The following is a 25,314-nucleotide window of genomic DNA, read 5'->3' on the forward strand; positions in this document are numbered from 1 at the left end:
AACCAGAATTTACTTTGTATGATTTTGAAAGAGAATTTTTAGAATAGATTTTTTTACTGGGGAGGGGAGAATCTTTGGGTTTCTGAAGGATTTCGTGGGCCTTAAGATGTTTCTAACTAGTAACTGGATAGAAAATAGTTTGTCCTCTTCAAGTGATTGCTTCCGCTAAATGAGTTAGCAGGAAAGTGACATCAGACCAGGACAATGAGACAAAAGAAACATCTTTGAAGAAAATTCAGCACCAGCCATGAAAACTAAACAAATCGCATTGGCCAAAGAACAGTATTGCCTCCTGAGTACACCTTAAAAACCAACAAGTTTTGTGAACATCTCTCAGTGTGCATGACCCCATTAGAACAGTAATTAAACACCTCTTCCCCAAGATTTGCATGAAATGAAGATGCTCTGGAGTGTTGCTACAATATGACAGAAGGAATGGAAAATAAAATCTAAGAGGGAGTTAACAGTGTTGTCTGCACTGCAAATAGTGGTCATTTGTTGCTTGCTTACAAAGGTTTAAAAGTATTTTTACGATAAAGAACACAATCACATAAATGGCAGCTTCTTGCTTATGAGAGGGAGATTAAATACCCAAGAAGGTTAATAATCATAATTTATTATTCTCTCCCTTTAAAGATCATTTGAAAATGAGATCATGGAAACATAGATATCAGACTCTTTGCTGTTGGGAGAAGCCAAGAAGTCATTGGATAAACCTGTCACTCTAAGTAAAATCCTTGCAAAAAAAAAAATCCCTTTGATGGGGCAACCCTCACTGCTGCTTAAACACTTGAGTATTGGAGAACTCACTACCTCACATCTGTTTTGTATGTTTTAAGACTCAACAAAACAAGAAAGATATGCCTGGTGGTAACAAAGTCACATGAAATCCATGATACATATGAGAGAAGCATGAAGAGGATCTTCTAATAACTTGTTGGTCAAGTAGAAAGTCAGAGTAAACTGTACTGGCTAAACTGCTTTCTCAAGTTTCCATTTTAGGCATTTCTACTGTTTGCCCACTGCCTAGTAGGCTGCTGGAGTTCACTATAGGAAAAGTAAATATTGTCATTTCAAATAAAGAACTGTTTATTATATAACAGAACAGAGGCTGCCTTCTATTTTTGAGATTCTGCTAAGTTAATTGGGGACAGTAGCCAAAGCAGCTGCCCAGGAGATGATGTTTTCCAACAGCTACAGTACTTAAAGCTGAGCTGGGTTCGTGTTTGTCTACAATGTGGCAATCACATTGTTCTTTTCCTTGGATGTTCTTTGGCTCCTATTGGGGTTGAGTAAATGGAGGCACCATTTGTACTACTTTACCAGCCCATTTGACTCCTGCAGTGCAGCTAAACCATAAGGCAAGGTAGATCAAAGTCAGAACTGATGGCTTGCTACCATTAATGGGATTCAGCTCAGACTCTTCTCAATGAAGGGGAAAATGTTGACTTAACCCCTATTTCCATCTAAATCAGAGGTTCCAAAATTTTGATAGATTTGGGACTGTACTCAGTGTTTTTAATAACTTCTCCATTTTGTTGGAGGTTTGTCTGCTGTCCGTGTTTTGAAACACTGGCTTAAATATATGACAGAGGAAAGAAATCTGGACTGAGTAGTGATTTAAGATAAACAAACACAAAGCTTTGGTTAATGAAAGAATGTTTTTCAGGAATAATACTTTGCACTTCTATAATGCTTTCTGCTTTTCAGAGGGCTTCTTCTTTTTGCCCCTCACTTGTAAGATGGATAAGGGCCAGTGATATTATTAACTCCATGTTATAAATCAACTGAGGTAAAGAGTGTATACAAGTGAGTGGATATATGGTAGATGGAGGTTAGCAGCATGACCTTTCCCATCTTTGTTTACCAAATTCATAGTCTCATTTTCTTGTAGGTCAAAACATATAGATGTACCTCAAGTTTTTTCATGGCTATAGCATAGTTGATGGATTTTTAAAATTTATGTAACTATTCCTTTATTGATGGATGTGTTTTTTTGCCAAACTTTTTCTTTTATGACGATCCTGTGACTATCTTTATACTTACATTTTTGAGTACTTGTGTGTATATTTCGTTAAATTGCTAAAAGTGAAATAGCTGAGGCAAAGGGTAATGTGTATTAAAATTTTCATGTATATTGCCAAATGGTCCTTCAAAATGTGTACACTTGCCTTGACAGTATGCAATAGACTAATTTTTCCCAATTGCCTAGCTATACTCTTTAATCTTTGCCAATCTGATTGTGGAAAGTGAAAGTGAAGTCGCTCAGTCGCATCCGACTCTTAGCGACCCCATGGACTGCAGCCTACCAGGCTCCTCCATCCATGGGATTTTCCAGACAAGAGTACTGGAGTGGGTTGCCATTGCCTTCTCCAGAAATACAGCTGCTGCTGCTGCTAAGTTGCTTCAGTCGTGTCCGACTCTGTGCGACCCCGTGTGGCTAATTTAAATTTCTTACTTTTATTATTATTAAAGTTTAGTATCTTTTTAAGAATTAATTAATTATTTATTTTTGGCTATGTTGGGTCTTTGTTGCTGCTCCGGCTTTTCTCTAGTTGCAGCGAACAAGGGCTATTCTCTAGTTTCAATGTGTGGGCTTCTCATTTGCCATGGCTCCTCTTGTTGCAGAGCATGGGCTCTAGGGCACACGGACTTCAGTAGTTGGGGCACATATGCTCAGTAGTTGGTGCTTGGGCTTAGTTGCTCCATGGCATGTGGCATCATTTTCAGAGCAGGGTTCGAAACAGTCCCCTGAGTTGGCAGGCAGATTCTTTACCACTGAGCCACGAGGGAAGCTGAGTTTAGTGTCTTCTAAATCATGCCTGGAATAGATACAATGAAAGAGGAAAGTGTACAAATTACAGCTCCATAACTTTTTACGTTTGTATACATCTGAATAGCTATCATCTAGATAAAGATATAAAATATTTCCATCACCTCAGAAAATTCTCTCTCGCCACTTTACCCGCCCACCCCAGGGGTAGTCACTCTTCTGACTTCAAGTGTCAACATCAATTCATTTTGCTTATCTTGAATTGAATGTAAATGAAATCAAACAGTTTTATCATAGCTTCCTTTGTTCAACGTAGTATCTGTGGGAATCATCCGTGTTGTTATGTGTGACAGTGGTGCATTTTTAAAATTATTGTTTGTATTCCACTATATGAATACACAATAATAGGCTGATAATCCATTCTCCTGCTGATGAACACTTGTGTTGTCTCTAGCTTTTTACTATAATGAATAAAGCTGCTATGAACATTCTTACCCATGTCCTTCAGTGGGTATATGTTCTCATTTCTCATGGTCATATACCTGGAGAATTGCTGAGTCAAGGAGTAGCTGTTTATTTAGCTGAAAAAAAGATACTGCTTAGTGGTGTTCTAAAGTTACTCTCCCTCTAGCAATTGTATGAGAGTTCCAGCTGCTCCACATCTTTCCCAATACTTGGTATTTTTATTCTTTCAAATTTTAGACTTTCTGCTGGATGTATAATAGTATCTTGTGGATTTAATTTGCATCTCTCTGAAAAAGAATTATATTGACCATCTTTTCATGTACTTATTGACAATTTGGATAGTCTCTTTTGTATAATGCTTATTCAGATCTTTGCCCATTCTCGCAGTTGTTTGTGTTTTTGTGATCTTATTTGTATACGTTTTTTATACATTCTGGACATAACCCCTTTGTCGGATGGATAGATAGATAGACAGATAATGAAAATATTATCCTACTATGTGACTTGCCTCTTCATTCTCATACTAAAGTTCTTATATTGAACAAAAGTTCTTAATTTCAGTTAAATGCAATTATGTTTTTATTATTTTATAGTTATTATCTTTTCTATCATATTTAAGAAATATTTGTCTATGCAAAGTCATGAGATGTTATCCTATGTTTTCTTCTAGAGGAAATTTGATATTTTAGTTTGATATTTATACTTATGAGCTATCTTGAATTAATTTTTATAGGTGGTGTAAAGTAGGAGTCAAGTCTGAGGTTTTTTTCCCTTATAGATACACAACAGTTCTAGCTTTGTATGTTGAGAAAGCCATTCTTTTTCCCACAGAATTACATTTGTACCTCAGAGAGAAAGTATTTGATATTTCACCATCAAACATGTAAGCTGCAATGCTTTGGTTTGGGTTTTTTGTAGATATTTTTTGTCATATTAATAAAGTTCCCTTCTATTTTAACATATGAGAGTTTTTGTCCTGAGTGGTTTTTTGAATCAAATGCATTTTCTGTATTTATTGAGATAATCATATGTTTTTTCTTTTTTTTTTCCATTAATGTGATGAATTATATGGATTATTTTATTTTATTTTTTGGCTGCACCATATGGCATGCAGGATCCCAGTTCCCAGCCAGGGATCAAACCCATGGCCCCTGAAGTGGAGGCGAGGAGTCTTAACCATTGGACAATGCTGGTAAGTCCCTGTATTGATTATTTTAGAATGTTAAACCAACCTTGCATTCCTGGTATGAATCATTCTTGGTCATTATGTATTATCTTTTTTTCTATGTCTGTATTAAATTTAATAATGTTTTATTTAGAATTTTTGAATCCATATACAGAAAGGATTTTGGTTTTGGTATCATATTTATGTTAACCTAATAAAACAAGTAATTAATTCTTCCTGTTTTCTCTAACCTCTGAAAGGATCTGAGAGATATTACTATTATTTCTCCTTAAATATTTATAAAAATTTACCTTGAAAGTCACCTGAGCCTAGATGATCTTTATGAAATTCTATCCATGTATTCGATTTATTAAACATGTGTCAGAGTATTAGTATTTTTATTTCTTTTTATATCAGTTTTGGTAAATTGTATTTTTCAAAGAATTTGTCTGTTTTGTCAAGTTTATTGGCAAAGAGTTGTCATCATGTTCTCTCAATATCTATAGAATGTGTAGTGACATCACATTCTGAAACTCTTGATATTGGTCATTTGTGTCTTCTCTTTTATTGGTTATTTTTTCTGGGAGATCATAGATTTTATTCCTGTAAAGAAAAGATTGTCTGTGATGATTTCTTTATTGCATACTTTTTATTTCATTGATTGCAGTTGCATTCTTTATTATTTCTTTTCTTCTGCTTTATTTGTGTCTAATTGGCTCTTCTTTTTCTATATTCATAAGGTAAAAGCTTAGAGTATTGATTTTCAACTATTTTGCTTTTCTAATGTGTTTATTAGAAGCCATTAATTTCCTTCTAGGAACTGTTTTAGCTACATCCCACGAGTTTTCATATGCTTTATTTTCATTATCCTTCAGTTCAAATATTTTCTAATTTCCCTTGTGATTTCCTCTTTGGGCCACAGGTGATTTAGAAGTATGTTTCTTAATTTTCATACACGTTGGGATTTCCTATTTATATTTTTGTGTTGATTTTAATGGTTAGAGAATATATGCTGCATGATTTCAGTTCTTTGAAATTTGTTGAGTCTTGCTTTATAACCCAGCATATGGTCTATTTTTAGTGTGCATTTGAAAAGAATGAGTATTCTGCAGTTGTTGGGTATAGTGTTCTATATATATCAATTAGGTCGAGTTGCTTAATAGTGTTGTTTAAATATATCCTTATTGACATTTTGGAGTTTTTGTTTATAGTTACTGGGAGATGTGTGTTAAAACTTCTAATATGATAGTGACTTTGTCTATGTCTCCTTTATTTCACTTAATTTTTACTTCAATATGTTAAAGCTCTGTTATGATGTCTATGCAAATTTAGATTTGTTGGGTCTTCCTGCTTAACTGATCCTTTTATTATTATGAAATGTTTTTCCTTATCTCTAGTAACACTGGCCTGAAAGAACATTTTTTCTCTTAAACATAATTATACCAGGTTTCTTTTAATTAGTGTTTCCACGCTATATTTTTTTCCATCATTATACTTTCAAGTTATCTGTGTCTTTATGTTTAAAGTATGTTTCTAATGAGCATAATATAATTAATTATTTTCTTAAAACTATCTGACATCTATTGATATTTATTTTTAGTTAATTTGTTGATATAACTGGGATTAAATTTATCTTTTTTCTATTTGTTTTCTATTGGTTTCATCTTGTCTTTATTCCTCCTTCCTGTTTCCTTTTATAACAATTAAGATTTTTTCATTATGCTCCTAGTATTTTTGTTTATAATTACAAAATTATATGTTTAAAATGTTAAGTCCTCCTATTCAGGAACAATATATATTTATTCAGGTCATGTTAAGCCTAAAGTGGGTTGAACAGGGTACTCCCCAAATTCATGTCTATTCAGAACCCCAAAATGTTTTTGGAAATAGGGATTTTGCACATGTAATTAAAGCAAGTATTGAGGTGAAATCATGTTGAATTAGGGTGGTTCATAAATCAAATGAGAGTCCTTGTAAGAGATAGAAAGGATGCACAGATATAGAGGACTATGTGAAAATATAGAAGACCATGTGAAGACAGAGATAGAGATCACAATGATGCAGGCTAAGGGGGTAATAAGATATGCCAGTAACAACCAGAAGCTAGGAGAGAAGGATGTGGCAGTATCTTCCTCAGAGCCTCTGTAAAGGAACCAGCCTGATCAGTTTGTGGCAATTTATGACAGCAGCCACAGGAAACTAATACAAAGCCTTTCAGATAAATTTTAGAGTTTATTTGCATAAATCTTGCAAAATTCTTATTAAATGTATTTCTAGGCATTTCATATCTTTTATTGCTATTATGGATTCTATACACTTTTATATTTAAAAGTTTAATGATTATAATATTATTTATTAAAATATTGATCTTATATATTAAAATATTTATGTACATTAAAATATTTATGTAGCATTTTATGTATAAAAATTTTAACTTTCTGATTACTACTAGGAACCTAAGAAAGCTGTTATCTTTTATCTGGTCTCTTTATAAAACACTAATATTTGTTGCAACTATTTTTTATTATTCCCATGGATTTTCTAGGTTAACTTGGAAAATGTCTCTTCCTTTCAAATATGTCTTATGTTGAACCATATGGTGGCTCAGCGCTAAAGAATTCACCTGTGATGCAGAAGATACAGGAGATGCCACAGGTTTGATCCCTGGGTTGTGAAGATCCCTGGAGGAGGGCATGGCAACCCATATCAGTATTCTTGCCTTGCAGAATCCCATGGACAGAGGAGCCTGACAGGCTACAGTCCATAGCGTCTCACAGAGTTGGATGTGACTGAGCACACAATGCACACATATTGTTATTCCCTTACAAGTTTTTACTTTTATCTTCATTAATTCTTTCTGCTTCTTTGGGCTTATTTGTTTTTTATTTTTCTGGTTTCTTGAGTTGAAATCTTGGCCATCTATTTGCAGTCTTTCTTGCAAAATAATACAATTATTGCTATGGACTTGCCTCTGAAACTTTATTTTATAGGTTTCCTACATAAAATTCTACTTTTTAAAAGTATTTAAATAACAGACATAGTTATACAAGTAAAACTTCAACCTCCAATTTAGAAGCGTTTAAACTGGGGATTTCCCAGCTAGTCCCAGAGTTTAAGACTCTGCACTCCCTATGCTGAAGTTGGGGGCAGGGAAGGGTTCGATCCCTGGTCAGGGAACTAGGTTCCACTTACTGCAACTAAAGATCCGCCATGCGACAACTAAGACGCAGTGTAGTCAAATAAATAAATAAAAATAAATATTAAGAAAAGAGAAATGTATAAATTGACAAGAGGAATGTCTTTGCTCTCCATTCTCCGGCTCACAACTCTGAGTCCATGCCTTGGAGTTAACCACTTTGGATCGTTTCTGGCTTTGGTCCTTTTTATGGATATATCTAGAGCGCTGAATAGTATTCTATGTCTCTCTTGTTTGGTTTATCAACTGTCAGGAATACTCCTGACTGTCTTCAATGAAAGATTTGGAGTTTAGCCCATTTAACACTTCTCAGTTCCCTACTCTTTCATGCAATTTTGATTATTTTATAACTTACTATATAGCTTACAAAAATATATTTAAACTTCTTTTTTCTTGATCCATCAACTATTTAGTAAAACTTGATTCTCTCCTAGGTAAGATGAGGAAATTAGTATGGCTACACTTCTCTTAACTTCATTGTCTCTGCCTCCCAGTTTCTTTTCATTTTGGTAAAATCATAGGATATGTTGTTGCTTTTATTATTTTGAAGCAAAAAAGCTTTATTTTACCTTCGCTTATTCTTTCTCTAATGTTTTTTTCCTTATGTAAACCCGAGTTTCTGATCTATGTAATTTTCCTTTTGTCTGAAGAACTTCCTTAAACATTTCTGAAAAAGCAGATCTATTGGCAACAAATATCTCTCAATCTTTGAGAACGTCTTAATTTCTCATTCACTTGTTTTTTTCTGCAAAAAGTCTTATTGTTTGCATTTGGTCCAAGGTTTGGGAGAGGTCTCCCGGGGGGTTAAAAAGCTGCCTAGTGGCTGCAGAGAGGGGCTTCATGTAGAAGACCTGACATCAGAGGGGCTCCTCAAAGTCCAATAGGCTCCAGAGGTCTCTAGTCGTGCTTCCAAGAGATACTCCCTTAACCCAGCCTGAAGACCAGCCAGCCTGTGGAGGTTGGTCAGGTGGTCACCCATCTTCTTGATGAGTTTCACCTGCTCCTCCAAGAAGTGACTCTCCAGGAAGTCACAGAGGTGGGGGTCAGAGGTGGGGGTCTGCGGGGGCCATGTGGATCTAAAAGGGCATGGCTCGGGTTCTTCTGCATAAGAAGGGTGGCTTCCATAGCATCCTGGGTTTTACCCTACTCATCTTGAGATGGTTTCTGCATGTCCTGGAAGGGGACACGACCCCAACACTGGTTTCACATTTTCGAGAGACAGCTGGGCACCTTTACCATTCTCCTAGGCCAACTGGCAGAAAAAATGGCCCATGCCCTTCAGACCCACATTTTCTTGGTGAAAATAGAAGTCCAAAGAGAGGTAGGTGTAGGAGGCCTGCAGATGCATGTTGACCAGGAGGTTGATGGTGGCCCTCACCTCTGTGGAATAATTCTGACGAATCTCACAGTTGATGGGTAATAAGGAAGTAAGCTCAGAAAATGGTGTTGGCTGGTCCTAGTGACTGAAGACAGCTGAATGGCTGATTCTGAAGGTTATGATTGGAAAAAAGATTGGAGGGTGATGGGAGGCTGGAGCAAGGGGTGTCCTTGGGTCTGTTCACTCCAAACACTGTTGAAGCAAGAGACCTGTGCGACCATCACCTGGCACACTGCCTCTCCTTCACTTTTGAATAATAATTTCTCAGGATGCAGAATTCTAGGTTAATGTTTCTTTCTCTTCAACACTTTAAATATTTCACTCCACCCTCTTACTTGCATAATTTTTGAGAAGTCAGATCTCAGTTCATATGTTTGTTCCTCTGTAGGTGTGGTATTATTCCCCCTCTGGCCTCATTCAAAATTTCTTTATCTTTGATTTTCTGTAGTTTGAATGCTGTATGCCTGTGTGTCATTTGGGGAGAACTGATCCTACTTATTGTTCTTTGAGTTTCCTGGATGTGTGATTTGTTGTTTAATATTAATCTGAGGAAATTCTGTTTCTGGCATTCCCAAAAGGAATATCTTTGTTATACCTTCTGTAGTTGTCCATGAATCTGTTCCTTTTTTTTAAAGTCTTTTTTTCTTTTCAGTTTTGGAACTTTTTATTGATATAATCTCATGCTTCTTCTTCAGCCATGTCCACTCTATGAATGAGCCCACCAAAGCCCGTCAGAAGTAATCACATTCTTCATTTCTGTTTTTGATGTCTAGAATTCATTTTGACTCTCTTTTAACATTTCCATCTTTCTTCTTGCCCATCTATTCTTGTATGTTGTCTGCCTTATCCATCAGGGCTTTTAGCATGTTAATCATAGTTATTTGAATACTTGGACTGATAATTCCAACATCCCTGACATATCTGAATTTGATTCTGATGCTGTTCCTTCTCTGCAAAATGTGTTGATTGCCTTTCAGTTTGCCCTGTAACTTTTAGTTGAAAGCTGGTCCTCATGTCATGGTTTAAAGGAACATGGTCTGATTTCCATTTAGGATTCTCCTCCAGTAAATTGTGATTCTTTCTATTGGCCTGTTTGTCTCTCCAATTTTGAGGGCAGCAGTTTGCCCCATGACTTCAATTCTCTAAGGGATTTAAGAAAAGTTGTTGATTTTCAGGCTTTTTGTTAGTTGTTAGGATGGAGTGGTGATTTTAAAGCATCTTATATTTCTGACCAGAAATCAGAAATCCTTTCAACTTTGTAACTCTCTTTTGCATAGTTTATAATAACACTTATAACCTGAATTTTCCATACTTCTTCTTCATCTATAAATCTATTATGAAATTCAAGTCCAAATAATAGCACTTACGGTATTATGATTATGTAACTAGTATTTGTTACAGATCTAGGTGGGATGATTGAATCCATAGAAAAGGAGTTGTAATTTTATGTTCCTAAACCTGTGCTACTCTGAGATTTTCCTATAACAAAGGGAAATGGATATTCCTTTCATATAGTTTATCCATTTCTCAAATGAATGCCTTGTCTTAGCTTACTGCATCTATGGACCACAATTTTCACAGAGTTTGTAATTCTCTTGTTGAAAGAGAAAATATATTTTGTAATTATCCCGATTGTTATTTGTACTGTTTTTGGAATAGTTACTTTTAAACAGACTATTTTATTGTCACATTGCATAAATTTATTCCCACTGTTTCTTTGTATGGTCTTTGTGGGTTACTTTTGCTGTTTCTTAGAGTCTGTGTCATCCTTTGTCATGGATTCCTCTTTGGTGTTGCTGAAGTATATTTTGGTACTTTTCAACTTTTTTCAGAAGAGCTATATAAGAACTGGTCTAAGTCTTTGCATGTATGAAATGTCTTCATTTCACTTTCACACTTGGTTGATGGTGTGGCTGCATACAGAATTTTATGTTCAAAATGTTTTTTCCTTAGTTATTTGAAAGCATTACTCCATTGCTTTCTTGCTTGCTTTTCTATTTTTCATGGATAATATCTTTATTACATTATACATTATATTATTACTTTATTATTTTATACCTTATAAAGATATAAAAGTACGGATTTTTCACTAGGAGCCAACTATCTTTATGTTCCACTACTGTTTTTATCACTTCTTGGTGTCTCAACTAAGAATACCTGTCTTGATTTCACCTGGAAATCTGTTACACATATTTGCATCTGCTAGATTCCCTTAGGTACAACTGACACTCTTGGTTGCTCAGTTGTAATTCCTTTGACATTTCACTTGGACTTCTACCTCTGGTGTGTGCTGGGCTGTTGTCCATCTCAGGCATAAGCAGTCCCTGGCCTGCTCCATCCCCCCACTGGCCACTCCCCTGGCTAGAATGTTAAGTATCTCCCATAGTTGCTCTGCTTCCCTCCATTGCTTTCTTGCATCCCATGTATCAGTGGAATCCCTGAAATCATTACTTGTTTATAGTAAAGTTTCCCCTATTCACCCCCCAACCCAAAGACTTTGGTGTGTTCTCTTTATACATATTCTGAAGTTTCAGAATGAATCTTTTTTTTTTCCAAACTGGTTCTCTTTCAATCTGAAGTTTTATATTTTATATCAACTCTAGGGTATGTTCTTCTATTACTTTTTAAATTTTTTTCTCATTTCTCTGTTCCTAGAACATCTGTATAGGACAGATATTGGTTTTTTCAGTTCTACTTCTCTTGACATTTTTTCCCTCATGTTTTCTGTCTTTGGTCTTTTTACTCTATATTGCAGGAGATTTTCCTGATTTGTTTTCTTGCACTTCTTCGATTTATTTTTTATTTTGGTGATGTATTCTTAATTTCCATGAACTCTTCATTGCTTCCCAACTGCTCTTCTTTCATAGTAGTCTATTTTGGTTTAAAAGTGAATATATTCTCTTTTTGGACATTAATGAGAATTCCTTATAGCTTCTTCTGTTTTATGAATTATTTATATTTCCACTGTCAGGTCAGTTCTTTCAAAATTTATTTCAGTTGTTATCCAAGTAAACTTGAGGTGCAGAATTTCCTACTAATCCATGGTCTTTAACTCATTTATTTGTGGATCAAGGACAAATGCAATTGATATAGGTGGCTTGAGTGGGGTTTCCTTTCTTCTGCTCCAGAATTAGAGCTAGATTTTGTGTTTTTTGGTAGGAATGTGGATGATAGAATTTACTTTAGGTTGCTGGGGGCAGGTGGTCGGGCTGGTCCTCTCCCCAAATGCCAAAGCATTTTCGGTCCTCTCTGGTATGCCAACCCCTATTTTGAATTACTATTGCATGAATATATCACATAAACTGATTAAATTTCTTCACAGATGATGTTTCCAACTTGGCCTGGGGGCAAAATCCTTTGCTGCACAGAAGGCTGTGGCAGGGGACCAAAGATCTAGGATGACAGGATTCCATGCTCTGGTTCCATCAGCCCTGGGTTTACATGCCCATCTGTGGAGTTGGGGGTGAGAATGTCTGTACTTGTAACCCCATGGATTGAGTAGAGAAGGTGTATTCAGAGGAGATTCAAATGCTTTTATCTGAAGATTAAGACAAAAGCAATAATCATTCACTATTATAGGCAAATGTGATTAATCCCACTTTATGAGTGCATTTGATGAAATACTGTGAATGAATCATGGATGTTAGAAATGAGGAGCAGCATGAGATAGTAAGTCAGCCTAACATAAACAACACCATTGCTGGTCCTTGTGTTGATCTTTGTGGGGAAAACTAGAGAAAATGCTTACGTATTTCCATCAACTTAACCTTGGTCCTGCTGCTGCTGCTAAGTCACTTCAGTCGTGTCCGACTCTGTGCGACCCCATAGACAGCAGCCCACCAGGCTCCCCCGTCCCTGGGATTCTCCAGGCAAGAACACTGGAGTGGGTTGCCATTTCCTTCTCCAATGCATAAAAGTGAAAAGTGAAAGTGAAGTCGCTCAGTCGTGTCCGACAGTAGCGACCCCATGGACTGCAGCCTACCAGGCTCCTCCGTCCATGGGATTTTCCAGGCAAGAGTACTGGAGTGGGGTGCCATTGCCTTCTCTGAGCCTTGGTCCAGTTCTCATCAATTAGGAGTGGAGAGGAAGAGGCTATGTAAATCACGAACATCATAGCAAATATGTCATAGACTCCAATGGAGACCTACTTCCAGTTTCTGATTCACTAAATATCTTTCCCTTGAAGTGAGCATAGAGTAATCATGAAAGGAAAATGTGACTGTGGTTAAAACTTGTGGAATCATACAGAGTGTTTGGGACCTTATTCACTCCATTTGCACTCGTCCTTTCATTTGTAGAGTTCCAATCCATTTCAAAGACTTTTCTAGGTACTGACAGAGAATAAAGTTCTGCGAAATTGGAAACTTTTATATAGATCAAGATTTTCAGTATATCCCAAAACATAGTTAGATTTGATACAGATAAATCTCAGCTACATCACAATGTTGATCACTTCCTTTCTTTTAAGCAGAGTAACTGCCATTCTCAAACATAGATCAAGCATTTAGCCCCAACAATTGTTGTAATCAAAATAGATGGTGATCAGTGTATCCAGTCTCTCATCTGTGCTTTGGCTATAATGTTTAATTTTCATTTCCTCCTTTCCATTGACATGGAAGGAGGTGAGATAGCCCTTTACAGGGGATGTTTTTACTTCATCATTCTTACATAAGAGCCAGAATTCCATTTGGAAAGAGAAATTACATTGGGTTTGATCAATACCCTCAAAGAATTAAGGAAAAAAATTGCTTGTTATTTGACTTTAATGTGTACTTGATGCCCATGATTTGTATTCTTCTGTTAATTGCAGCATCACTAGCAATTAGATTAGCAATTGTTAACATCTAAAATTGATTTTAATGCAAAAGAATCAATACTTGAGCTAAATGTTTAAATATCTTGACACTAACAAGAGACTCAGTCTTTCCAATTGAATTGCTTTTTGCTTTGTGCGTTTTACAACCCTGAGCATGTCTAAGAGAGATGAAAAGTACCTATTGTTGTAAAGACAACGTAAATAACTTGCTGTGGTCATAGAAATGAAGGCAATGGCACTGATGGGAACAGTAAGCGGTAAGTATAGTTTGTGAAACTCAAGTATCTTAGCATTAAATTTGACAAAAATTATACTAATTACAATGGCTGATGAGGTTTTATTTGTAACTTTTTTTAATTGGAGTATAGTTGATTTAAAATATTGTGTTAGTTTCAGGAGTACAGCAAAGTAATTCAGCTATATATATTTTTTCATTTTATATTATTTTCCATTATAGGTTATTACAAAATGTTTTTATAGTCCCATATGCAAAGAATTAGCAGAAAACAATAGAATGGGAAAGACTAGAGATCTCTTCAAGAAAATTAGAGATACCAAGGGAATGTTTCATGCAAAGATGGGCTCGATAAAGGACAGAAACCGTATGGACCTAACAGAAGCAGAAGATATTAAGAAGAGATGGCAAGAATAAACAGAAGAATATACAAAAAAGATCTTCATGACCCAGGTAATCACGATGGTGTGATCACTCACCTAGAGCCAGACATCCTAGAATATGAAGTCAAGTGGACCTTAGGAAACACCACTACAAATAAAGCTAGTGGAGGTGATGGAATTCCGGGTGAGCTATTTCAAATCCTCAAAGATGATGCTGTGAAAGTGCTGCACCCAACATGCCAGCAAATCTAGAAAACTCAGCAGTGGCCACAGGACTGGAAAAGGTCAATTTTCATTCCAACCCCAAAGAAAGGCAATGCCAAAGAATGTTCAGACTACTGCACAATTGCCCTCATCTCACACGCTAGCAAAGTAATGCTCAAAATTCTCCAAGCCAGGCTTCAACAGTACGTGAACCGTGAACATCCAGATGTTCAAGCTGGATTTAGAAAAGTCAGAAGAACCAGAGATCAAATTGCCAACACCCGTTGGATCATCAAAAAAGCAAGAGAGTTCCAGAAACACATCTATTTCTGCTTATTGACTATGCCAAACCCTTTGTATGGATCACAACAAACTGTGGAAAATTCTAAAAGAGATGGGGATGCCAGACCACCTGACCTGCCTCCTGAGAAATCTGTATGCAGGTCAAGAAGCAACAGTTAGAACTGGACATGGAACAACACACTGGTTCCAAATAGGAAAAGGAGTACGTCAAGGCTGTATATTGTCACCCTGCTTACTTAACTTACATGCAGAGTACATCATGTGAAATGCTGGGCTGGATGAAGCACAAGCTGGAATCAAGATTGCCGGGGGAAATATCAATGACCTCAGATATGCAGATGATACCACCGTAATGGCAGAAAATGAAGAAGAGCTAAAAAGTCTCTTGATGAAAGAGAAAGAGGAGAGTGAAAAAGTTGGTTTAAAGCACAACATTCAGAAAACCAAGATCATAGCTTCTGGTCCCATCACTTCATGGCAAATAGATGGGGAAACAATGAAGACAGTGACAGACTTTTTTTTTTGCTCCAATGCAGACATGAAATTAAAAGACGCTTGCTCCTTGGAAGAAAAGTTATGACCAACCTAGACAGCATATTAAAAAGCAGAGAAGTTACTTTGCCAACAAAGGTCCATGTAGTCAAAGCTATGGTTTTTCTAGTAGTCATGTGTGTATCAGAGAAGGCAATGGCAACCCACTCCAGTACTCTTGCCTGGAAAATCCCACGATGGAGGAGCCTGGTAGGCTGCAGTCCACGGGGTCGCTAGGAATCAGGCACGACTGAGCGACTTCACTTTCACTTTTCACTTTCATGCACTGGAGAAGGAAATGGCAACCCACTCCAGTGTTCTTGCCTGGAGAATCCCAGGGACGGGGGAGCCTGGTGGGCTGCCGTCTATGGGGTCGCACGGAGTCGGACATGACTGAAGCGACTTGGCAGTAGCAGCACGTGTGGATGTGAGAGTTGGACTATAAAGAAAGCTGAGCACCAAAGAATTGATGCTTTTGATCTGTGATGTTGGAGAAGACCTTTGAGAGTCCCTTGGACTGCAAGGAGATCGAACCAGTCCATCCTAAAGGAAATCAGTCCTGAATATTCATTGGAAGGACTGATGCTGAAGCTGAAACTCCAGTATTTTGGCCACCTGATATGAAGAACGGACTTATTGGAAAAGGCCCTGATGCTGGGAAAAACTGAAGGCAGAAGGATAAGGGGACGACAGAGGATGAGATAGTTGGATGGCATCACCGACTTGATGGACATGAGTTTGAGCAAGTTCTGGGATTGGTGCTGGACAGGGAAGCCTGGCGTGCTGCAGTCCATGGGGTCACAAAGAGTTGGACATGACTGAGTGACTGAACTGAACTGATACACTGTACAGTACATCTTGGTTGCTTATTTATCTTATGTATAGTAGTTTGTCTCTAGTACTCCTGATTTATCCCTCTCCCACTCCCTTTCACCTTTGGTTAACCATAAGTTTTTATTCTGTTTTAAGTCTGTTTCTGTTTTGTAAATAAATTCAATTGTATTATTTTTTTAGATTCCACATACAAGTGATAATGTAATATTTGTTTTTCTCTGACTTACTTCACTTAATATGATATTCTCTAGGTCCATCCATGTTGCTGCAAGTGACAGTATTTCATTCTTTTTTTATGGCTAAGTAATATTCCATTGCACACACACGCACACACACACACCACCCCCCATCCTCTTAAATGAATTGTCTGTTGATGCGCACTTGTGTTTTTTCCATGTTTTGGCTATTGTAAACAGTGCTGCTATGAACACTGAGGTGCATGTCTCTTTGAATTAGGGTTTTTTTTTTTGGATATATGTTCAGGAGTGGGCCTGGTGGATCACATGGTGGCTCTACTTTTAGTTTTTTAAGAAACCTCCATGGACTTCCCGGGTGGCACTAGCAGTAAGGAATCAGCCTGCCAGTGCAAGAGACCCAGGAGACACAGCTTTGATCCCTGGGTTGGAAGGCAGGGATCCCCTGGGGGAGGGCATGGCCACCTGCTCCAGTATTCTCGCTGGAGAATCCCATGGATAGAGGAGCCTGGCAGTCTACAGTCCATAGGGTCACAAAGAGTTGGGCATGACTGAAGCGACTTTACATGTACATACATGCAATAAATCTCCATACTGATTTCCACAGCGGCTGCACCGATTTACCTTCCCACCAACAGTGCAGGAGGATTCCCTTTTCTCCATACCCTCTCCAGAATGTATCTGTAGACTTTTTGATGATAGTGCAATAGCTGATGTTTTCAAGTACTTGCTCTAGGCTTGACAATGTTATTTCATTTTTCTCATTAATTTTCACAACAATCTTATGACACAGGTACTAAGTGACTCAAGAAGGATCTGCCTTCACGAAGTCACAGGTTGGGTTGAATCCCAGGTCTACTGACCACAGATCCAGCACCCATAACCTGGATGGTATATTTTAGAAACTGTGATTCTAGATATTCTAAACAAATGGAGTGTTGATGGAGTTTTAAGTGGTGGAAAGTTGAAAAGACATAAATTCAGAAAGATGAGTTTATAAATTACTTGCTCTTAAACCAGTTTAAATCTCAGAAACTCTCTTGGTAAATTTGATACTTTTATATAACCTTAAATATGGTTTGCTGAATTGAGTTCTACAGTTGTAATAGTAAAATTTACACTTTTAACATATTCATATCTGTATTAGACTTCGCAAGTTAGAGTTAAGAACTATCTGTGTGTATACAGTCATAGGTCATAGAAACATATAGGGATCTGAGTTAGGGGGACTAAACCTAGCTCAGTGTGTGTGTGTGTGTGCACACGCATGCACCCACATGTATGTCTCACTGTGTGTTAGTCTGGTAAGGTTGCAGTTTAGACAGAACTTCAGCCAAATAAATCACATTTAAACGTTGTCTCTATTTAAAAACAGTAAGACCCCCCTTGGTACAGGTTCTGTTTGTTTTTGTTTGTTTTGTTTTGTTTTCAAGTATCACTTGAGAAGCTGAAAATAGTTATGCAAATATTTGTCAAAGAGACCCCCTAGGCCCTAGAGAAAATGTGTAACAGGATCTTCTGTGGCTTGACAAAGGCTACTCAGATCAAGGAGCCCTTGGTTTTCAGAATTGAATGCTATAGAGGGAAGGTAGGGGTGAAAAGAGTTAATTTACAGAAATTCCCAATAACCAATGATTTCTCTTCTGTGGCTCAACGTTAATAGAACATACTGAAGGACCAAGATATATTAATGGGGGCCAATCAGTGGAAGAGAGCAACATGAGACTCCAAATGGAATTTACCCTAAGGCAAAGGAAGTCTGATCAGGTAGTCTGGTTCAGCAACAGCACGAAAAGGGGCTGGAGGGTCTTGCTGTGGCACGTTGGTGAGGCTGGATTTCCTCCTAACATTTTCACCTCAGCAAAAAAGATGTACTTTAGAAACAAATGGTTGAGTCTGTGAGGGTAAAGCAACTCAGCTGGTACCCGAAGCCTGACTACATTGACAATTATATTTTTGTAATTTTATTTTATTAGTTTATTTTTTGTTTAGTTTTGGTGGCACTGGGTCATCATTGCTGCACATTCTCTAGTTGCGGTGAGGGGGGCTGCTCTCCAGGTGTGGTGCGTGGGCTTCTCATTGCGGTGGCTTCTCTTGTTGCAGAGCAAGGGCTCTGGAGCATATGGGCTTCGTAGTTGTGGCCCGTAGGCTTAGGTGCTCCATGGCATGTGGGGTATTATTTCCTGCACTAGTGATAGAACCAGTGACAATTATATTTTGAGTAAAAATTTCACTTTAGATGAATATATCCTTTATCTCAAAAGATCTTAATTGTCTTAACACTCATTTCTTTTGAACTCAATGAACTTTGCTGAAGATTTTTTTCAACTTTGGAATCCCTGATTCCCAATATTTTGTCAAAAATGTTCATTTATGTAGGATCTCAAAAACCTTTGCACATCTTTTTCCTATCTTTGTTGCCATGGGAAGGTTTTTCTATAGGAGCATGTTTGCAAGAAGTGTTTGGGTTCTTAGAATCACCCACATCACTGTAAGGTAGGCAGGACAGGGGCCACTTTTCCCGTTTTCTGGTTGAGGAAAATGAGATAAGTGAGTTAAAGAAAACCTCGTGACTGGCCAGCAGCTGGGACTTAAATGGGCTATTCCCGACTTTTAAAGCAACAGGCCCTCTTTACTCACTGTTGTGTGCTGATAATCTTTATGAACAGTTTTCTAGACTGAAAAGTGTTTTTCAAGGAAGAGGCAGATCTAGGTTCAAATCCTGAAGCTCCGTTTCTCATCTTTGGTTGGGCAAAGTACCTAAACTCTTCGAGCCCTAGGATCTTAATGTTGTAGAAAGGAAGAAAATGATATAAACTTTACAGGGTTGTTAGGATTTAATAAGCTACCGGTTTTAATTGCCTGGTATTGTCATTTTGGGACTTCCTTGGTGGCTCAACAGTAAAGAATCTGTCTGCAATGCAGGAGACGCAGGTTCGTTCCATTTTGGGTTGGGAAGATCCCTTGGAGAGGAACTGGCAATCCACTTCAGTGTTCTTGCCTGGAAGTCCCATGGACAGAGGACTGGCAGGCTACAGTCTATGGGGTCGCAAAGAACTGGGCATAATTTAGCGACTAAAAAAACAACATTGTAGTATTGAGGGAGGGTGGGATGAACTGGGAGATTAACATTGAAATATATACACTCAATTCAGTTCAGTTCAGTTCAGTCGCTCAGTCGTGTCCGACTCTTTGCGACCCCATGAATCGCAGCATGCCAGGGCTCCCTGTCCATCACCAACTCCTGGAGTTCACTCAAACTCACCTCCATCGAGTCGGTGATGCCATCCAGCCATCTCATCCTCTGCCATCCCCTCTTCCTCCTGCCCCCAATCCCTCCCAGCATCAGAGTCTTTTCCAATGAGTCAACTCTTCACCTGACGTGGCCAAAGTACTGGAGTTTCAGCTTTAGCATCATTCCTTCCAAAGAACACCCAGGACTGATCTCCTTTAGAATGAACTGGTTGGATCTCTTTGCAGTCCAAGGGACTCTCAAGAGTCTTCTCCAACACTACAGTTCAAAAGCATCAGTTCTTTGGCACTCAGCTTTCTTCACAGTCCAACTCTCACATCCAAACATGACCACTGGAAAAACCATAGCCTTGACTAGACGGACCTTTGTTGGCAAAGTAATGTCTCTGCTTTTCAATATGCTATCTAGGTTGGTCATAACTTTCCTTCCAAGGAGTAAGCATCTTTTAATTTCATGGCTGCATTCACCATCTTCAGTGATTTTGGAGCCCAAAAAAATAGTCTGACACTGTTTCCACTGTTTCCCCATCTATGTGCCATAGAGTGATGGGACCAGATGCCATGATCTTCGTTTTCTGAATGTTGAGCTTTAAGCCAACTTTTTCACTCTCCTCTTTCTCTTTCATCAAGAGGCTTTTTAGTTCCTCTTCACTTTCTGCCATAAGGGGGGTGTAATCTGCATATCTGAGGTTATTGATATTTCTCCCGGCAATCTTGATTCCAGCTTGTGCTTCTTCCAGGCCAGCGTTTCTCATGACGTACTCTGTATATAAGTTAAATAAGCAGGGTGACAATATACAGCCTGATGTACTCCTTTTCCTATTTGGAACCAGTCTTTTGTTCCATGTCCAGTTCTAACTGTTGCTTCCGGACCTGCATACAGGTTTCTCAAGAGGCAGGTCAGGTGGTCTGGTATTCCCATCTATTTCAGAATTTTCCACAGTTTATTGTGATCCACACAGTCAAAGGCTTTGGCATAGTCAACAAAGCAGAAATAGATGTTTTTCTGGAATTCTCTTGCTTTTTCGATGATCCAGCGGATGTTGGCAACTTGATCTCTGGTTCCTCTGCCTTTTCTAAAACCAGCTTGAACATCTGGAAGTTCATGGTTCACGTATTGCTGAAGCCTGGAAGTTCACAGTTCATGTATTACTGAAGCCTGGCTTGGAGAATTTTGAGCATTAATTTACTAGCATGTGAGATGAGTGCAATTGTGCAGTAGTTTGAGCATTCTTTGGCATTGCCTTTCTTTGGGATACAGTACCATATGTAAAATAGATAACTAGTGGGAACCTGCTATAAAGCACAGGAAGCTCTGCTCAGTTCTGTGTGATGAACTAGAGGGGTGGGATAGGGGTAGGTGGGAAGAAAGTGCAAGAGGGAGGGGATATATGTATGCATATGGCTGATTCACTTCATTGTACAGCAAAATCTAATACAACATTATAAAGCAATTATACTCTGATAAAAAATAACTTCATAGAAGGAAAAAAATTTAAATAATAAAAGTTAAGAAAAGGAAACACCATGCATTTTCTTTTGATGTTCTCCAACCTTTGCAACTTGGAGTATACCTTACCACTAACTTTTTGAGAATACATCAAAAGTTTTATAAGGCCCTAAAAATCTCAGGAGAAATAAAATGGTCAGTATCTTTTAGGTCAGCATGGAGTGATACAGAGAGCTCTGATCAGCAGACTGGTTCTGATAATCATCTACCACTAATAAAAACAAAGTTTAATTTTCATCCATTCACTGAGCAAATCTTTATTGAACATCTATTATATGCCAGGCATTGCTCTAAGTCCTGAGGAAATAACAATGAAGGCAAAAATACCTGCCTTTAGAGAGCTTACATTCTAGTGCCCTGGTGATCAATTGCTGTGTCATTTAATGCCAAAACTAATTATGTAAAAATAGCATTTGGGCAAAACTTGGCTGGCAGTCCTTTGGCTTAATGTGTTATTGACTGAGGTTATTTTTGTTTAGCTGACAGTTGGTTTGGTCTGGAGGGTACCACAGAGGTTCATTCAAATGCCTGGCACCTTGTCAGGATGGCAGAAAAGCTGAGTTCAATGAAACAAACCCCTCTCTCTCTGCGTAGTTTCAGGGTCTCTCCATATGGTTTCTCTAGCAGGACAGTCATACTTATATGCAGATGGATTCCCACGGAGAGAGTGCCTGGAGACCAAGGCACAAGTTGAAAGTCTTTTTCTGACTCAGACTGGGAAGTCAAGCAGCATTACTCTACTTGCATTTTATTACTGACAACTGAGTGTCTCTGGCCAGTGTAGATTCAAGGGGAGAGAAATTAGATGCCACCTTCCAATAGTAGGAATGTCAAAAAACGGTGGCCATTTTCGAGCTGCACTTTACCTGTCCTATCTCATTTAGTCCTTAAAACAACAACTCTATGAGGCAGGTACCCTTAAATTATACAGATAAGAAAACTGACACAGAGAAGTTAAGTAACGTGCCCAAGGTTACACAGCCAGTCAGTGGCAGAGCCAGGATTAAACAGTGGGAATCTAGATCCAGAGTGCAGTATTTTAACCACTGCACTTTGTTCCCTCATATGATTTGCACTATTTAGGACAATCTATTTAAAACGACTGGGTCTCAGTTCCTCATACACAAAATGAGTGGCTAAGAATAGATGAGATTCTCATCTCATACCTGTTACAATGGCCACTACCAAGTCCAAAAAATAGCACATATTGGCCAGGATGTGAAGAAACTAGAACACTTGTACACTCTTGGTAGGAATGCTAAATGGTGCAGTTGCTATGAGAAACAGTATGCTGTGCTTAGTCACAAAGTCATGTCCAACTCTTTGCAACCCCATGGACTGTAGCCCGCCATGGGGATTCTCCAGGCAAGAATACTGGAGTGGGTTGCCATGCCCTTCTCCAAGGGATCTGCCCAATCCACGAATCAAACCCAGGTCTCTCGCATTGCAGGTGGATTCTTTACTGTCTGAGCCACCAGAGAAGCCCAAGAATACTGGAGTGGGTAGCCTATCCCTTCTCCAGGGGACCATCCTGACCCAGGAATTGAACTGGGGTCTCCTACATTTCAGGCAGATTCTTTACAAGCTGAGCTTCCAGGGAAGCCCAAGAAACAATATAGCAGTTCCTCAAAAAATTAAAAATAGAATTACCATGGGACCAGTATTACACTTCTGAATATATTCCCAAAAGAATTTAAACAGCCTCAGAGAGATATTTGTATACTCATTTTCATAGCAGCATTATTTATAATTACAAAAAAAAATGGAAGATAAAACTCATGTTCCTTGATGTATGAATGGATAAACAAGATGCCATGTGTGTGAGTATATACATATATATATATATATGGAATATTAGCCTTAAAAAATGGAATTCTGACACATGCTACAACATGGATGAAATTTAAGGATATTTTTCTAAGTGAAATAAGCCAGTCACAAAAGAAAAAATATTGTATGATTCTATTTATATGAAGTATCTAGAGTAGTCAAATTCATAAGTCAGAAAATAAAAGGGTGGTTGTCAGGAGTTAAAAGGAGGGAGGAATGGGAAGTTTTTGTTTAATGGGTATAGAGTTTCAGTTTTGCAAGATGAACGTAATTCTGGAGACTGGTTGCACAACAGTGTGAATGTACTTAACACTATGAACTGAAAAAAGGTTGCAAGAGTAAATTTCATATTCTTGTATTTTACCACAATTAAAAATCAAAAGAAGGGATGTGTTTCATTTTCAACTTTTTATAATTAAATGTAATTTTTATCCTGAAAAAAGTGAAAATGTTAGTCGCTCAGTCATGTCCAACTTTTTGCGACCTGATGGACTGTGGGGAATTACTCTGTCCATGGAATTCTCCAGGCAAGAATACTGGAGTGGGTAGCCATTTCCTTTCCAGGGGATCTCCCTGACCCAAGGCTCAGACCCAGGTCTCCCACATTGCAGGCAGATTCTTTACCATCTGAGCCACCAGGGAAGCCCAGTTTTTATCCTATATCTAGTATGATAATCTGGAGAAGGCAATGGCACCCCACTCCAGTACTCTTGCCTGGAAAATCCCATGGACGGAGGAGCCTGGTGGGCTGCAGTCCATGGGGTCGCTAAGAGTCGGACACGACTGAGTGACTTCACTTTCACTTTTCACTTTCATGCATTGGGGAAGGAAATGGCAACCCACTCCAGTGTTCTTGCCTGGAGAATCCCAGGGACGGGGGAGCCTTGTGGGCTGCCGTCTATGGGGTCACACAGAGTCGGACACTACTGAAGTGACTTAGCAGCAGCAGCAGCAGTATGATAATCATTGCTTCTTCTAGATTTAGAAATAAATTTGTAACAAGTGTATTCCATTATGGGTTGATGCTTAGTCTCGTAACTTTATAAAAAGAATGAATTAAGCCATAAGGACACATTATATAATTTTTTTCAAAGCATTGAGATAAACAGCCATTAGGAAAGGTGTCTAGCAATGTGTACAGAAAGGGACTAAAATACACAAAAGAATTGGCAAACCAAACAGTGGAAGGCAAACTCAGACAGGACTCCTTGCCCATCCGAACAGACAAAAGCAAACAAGCATATTTTGTATTGTGCTGTGAAGGTCAATAAACTCAGACTTGGCCAGTCTAGCACTGGGAGAGAGATGCAGAAACCAGGGCCTCTGGACTTGAGCCTCACCTCAAAATTCAAACTATAGGATAGGACTCATACGTAAGCTATGTTTCTGTTGCCTGGAAGGTGACATGTAGGGAAAAAACAAATAACCAGGTTCTGGGCTTCAGAAAATTATTTTACCAGGCCATTTAAGGGAGAGCAAGTTTGATTTCAAGTTCTAATTAGAAGGTGAATATAACTTTTTTCAAGTGAACAGAAGGCAGATAAGGAAATATTCCAAAGTTACCACTAAACCCCAGGGCAAGAGAGAGAAAGGAAATGGTGTTCTTTTCTCACTTGAAAACTTTTTTCCTGATTATCCAAGTGAACACATTCGTTGAAAATACAGTGCAATGGACAGTTGTTATTTTGATGGCCCAGCAGCTTTCTTCTTTTCCTGGTACATTGAACACTCCTTATCACACTAACCATCTGGCCGTAGTGGGTGCTGCTGTCTTTTCTTTAAAAAACAATTCTGTTACAGCATGGGGAATGCAGATTGCACTGACTCGCCCCAAACTCAAGCAGAATAGATCCTGTTACCTCCTGGTTTGGGGTAAACTCCGGGAATTGGTGATGGAGAGGGAGGCCTGGCATACTGCGATTCATGGGATTGCAAAGAGTCGGACACGACTGAGTGACTGAATTGAACTGAACTTTCCTACCTCCTGGTTGGTGCTGTCTTCTTCCATAAACCTGCCTTCCTGTGCACTACCCTCTCTCACTACACCACCACCCTGGCCACTGGGATTGGTTATGTGATCTAAAATGGGCCCAAATTTTTTGTTGGGATTATTTTAGCTAGATCTGTCACAGACCCCAGAGAATGAGGGAACATTCTTTGCTTTCTGTAGTGGAAAAACTAGGAAATGTGAATCTGGGAGCTCCTGATTACAGAGTCCTAAGGCTCGTGGAGAAGGCAGATCTAC

The 25,314-nt window shown here is 38.4% G+C and overlaps 2 pseudogenes; both read right to left on the reverse strand.

The window, feature by feature from the left end:
• Nucleotides 1–8,437: 8,437 nt before the first annotated feature.
• On the reverse strand, nucleotides 8,438–9,318 carry LOC107132884 (ferritin light chain-like; annotated as a pseudogene).
• A 1,765-nt stretch (nucleotides 9,319–11,083) lies between these two features.
• On the reverse strand, nucleotides 11,084–11,448 carry LOC100296631 (SNRPN upstream reading frame protein-like; annotated as a pseudogene).
• Between the last annotated feature and the right edge of the window lie 13,866 nt (nucleotides 11,449–25,314).

This window comes from Bos taurus, chromosome 10 (assembly GCF_002263795.3).
Source record: "Bos taurus isolate L1 Dominette 01449 registration number 42190680 breed Hereford chromosome 10, ARS-UCD2.0, whole genome shotgun sequence".
Classification (NCBI taxonomy): domain Eukaryota; kingdom Metazoa; phylum Chordata; class Mammalia; order Artiodactyla; family Bovidae; genus Bos; species Bos taurus.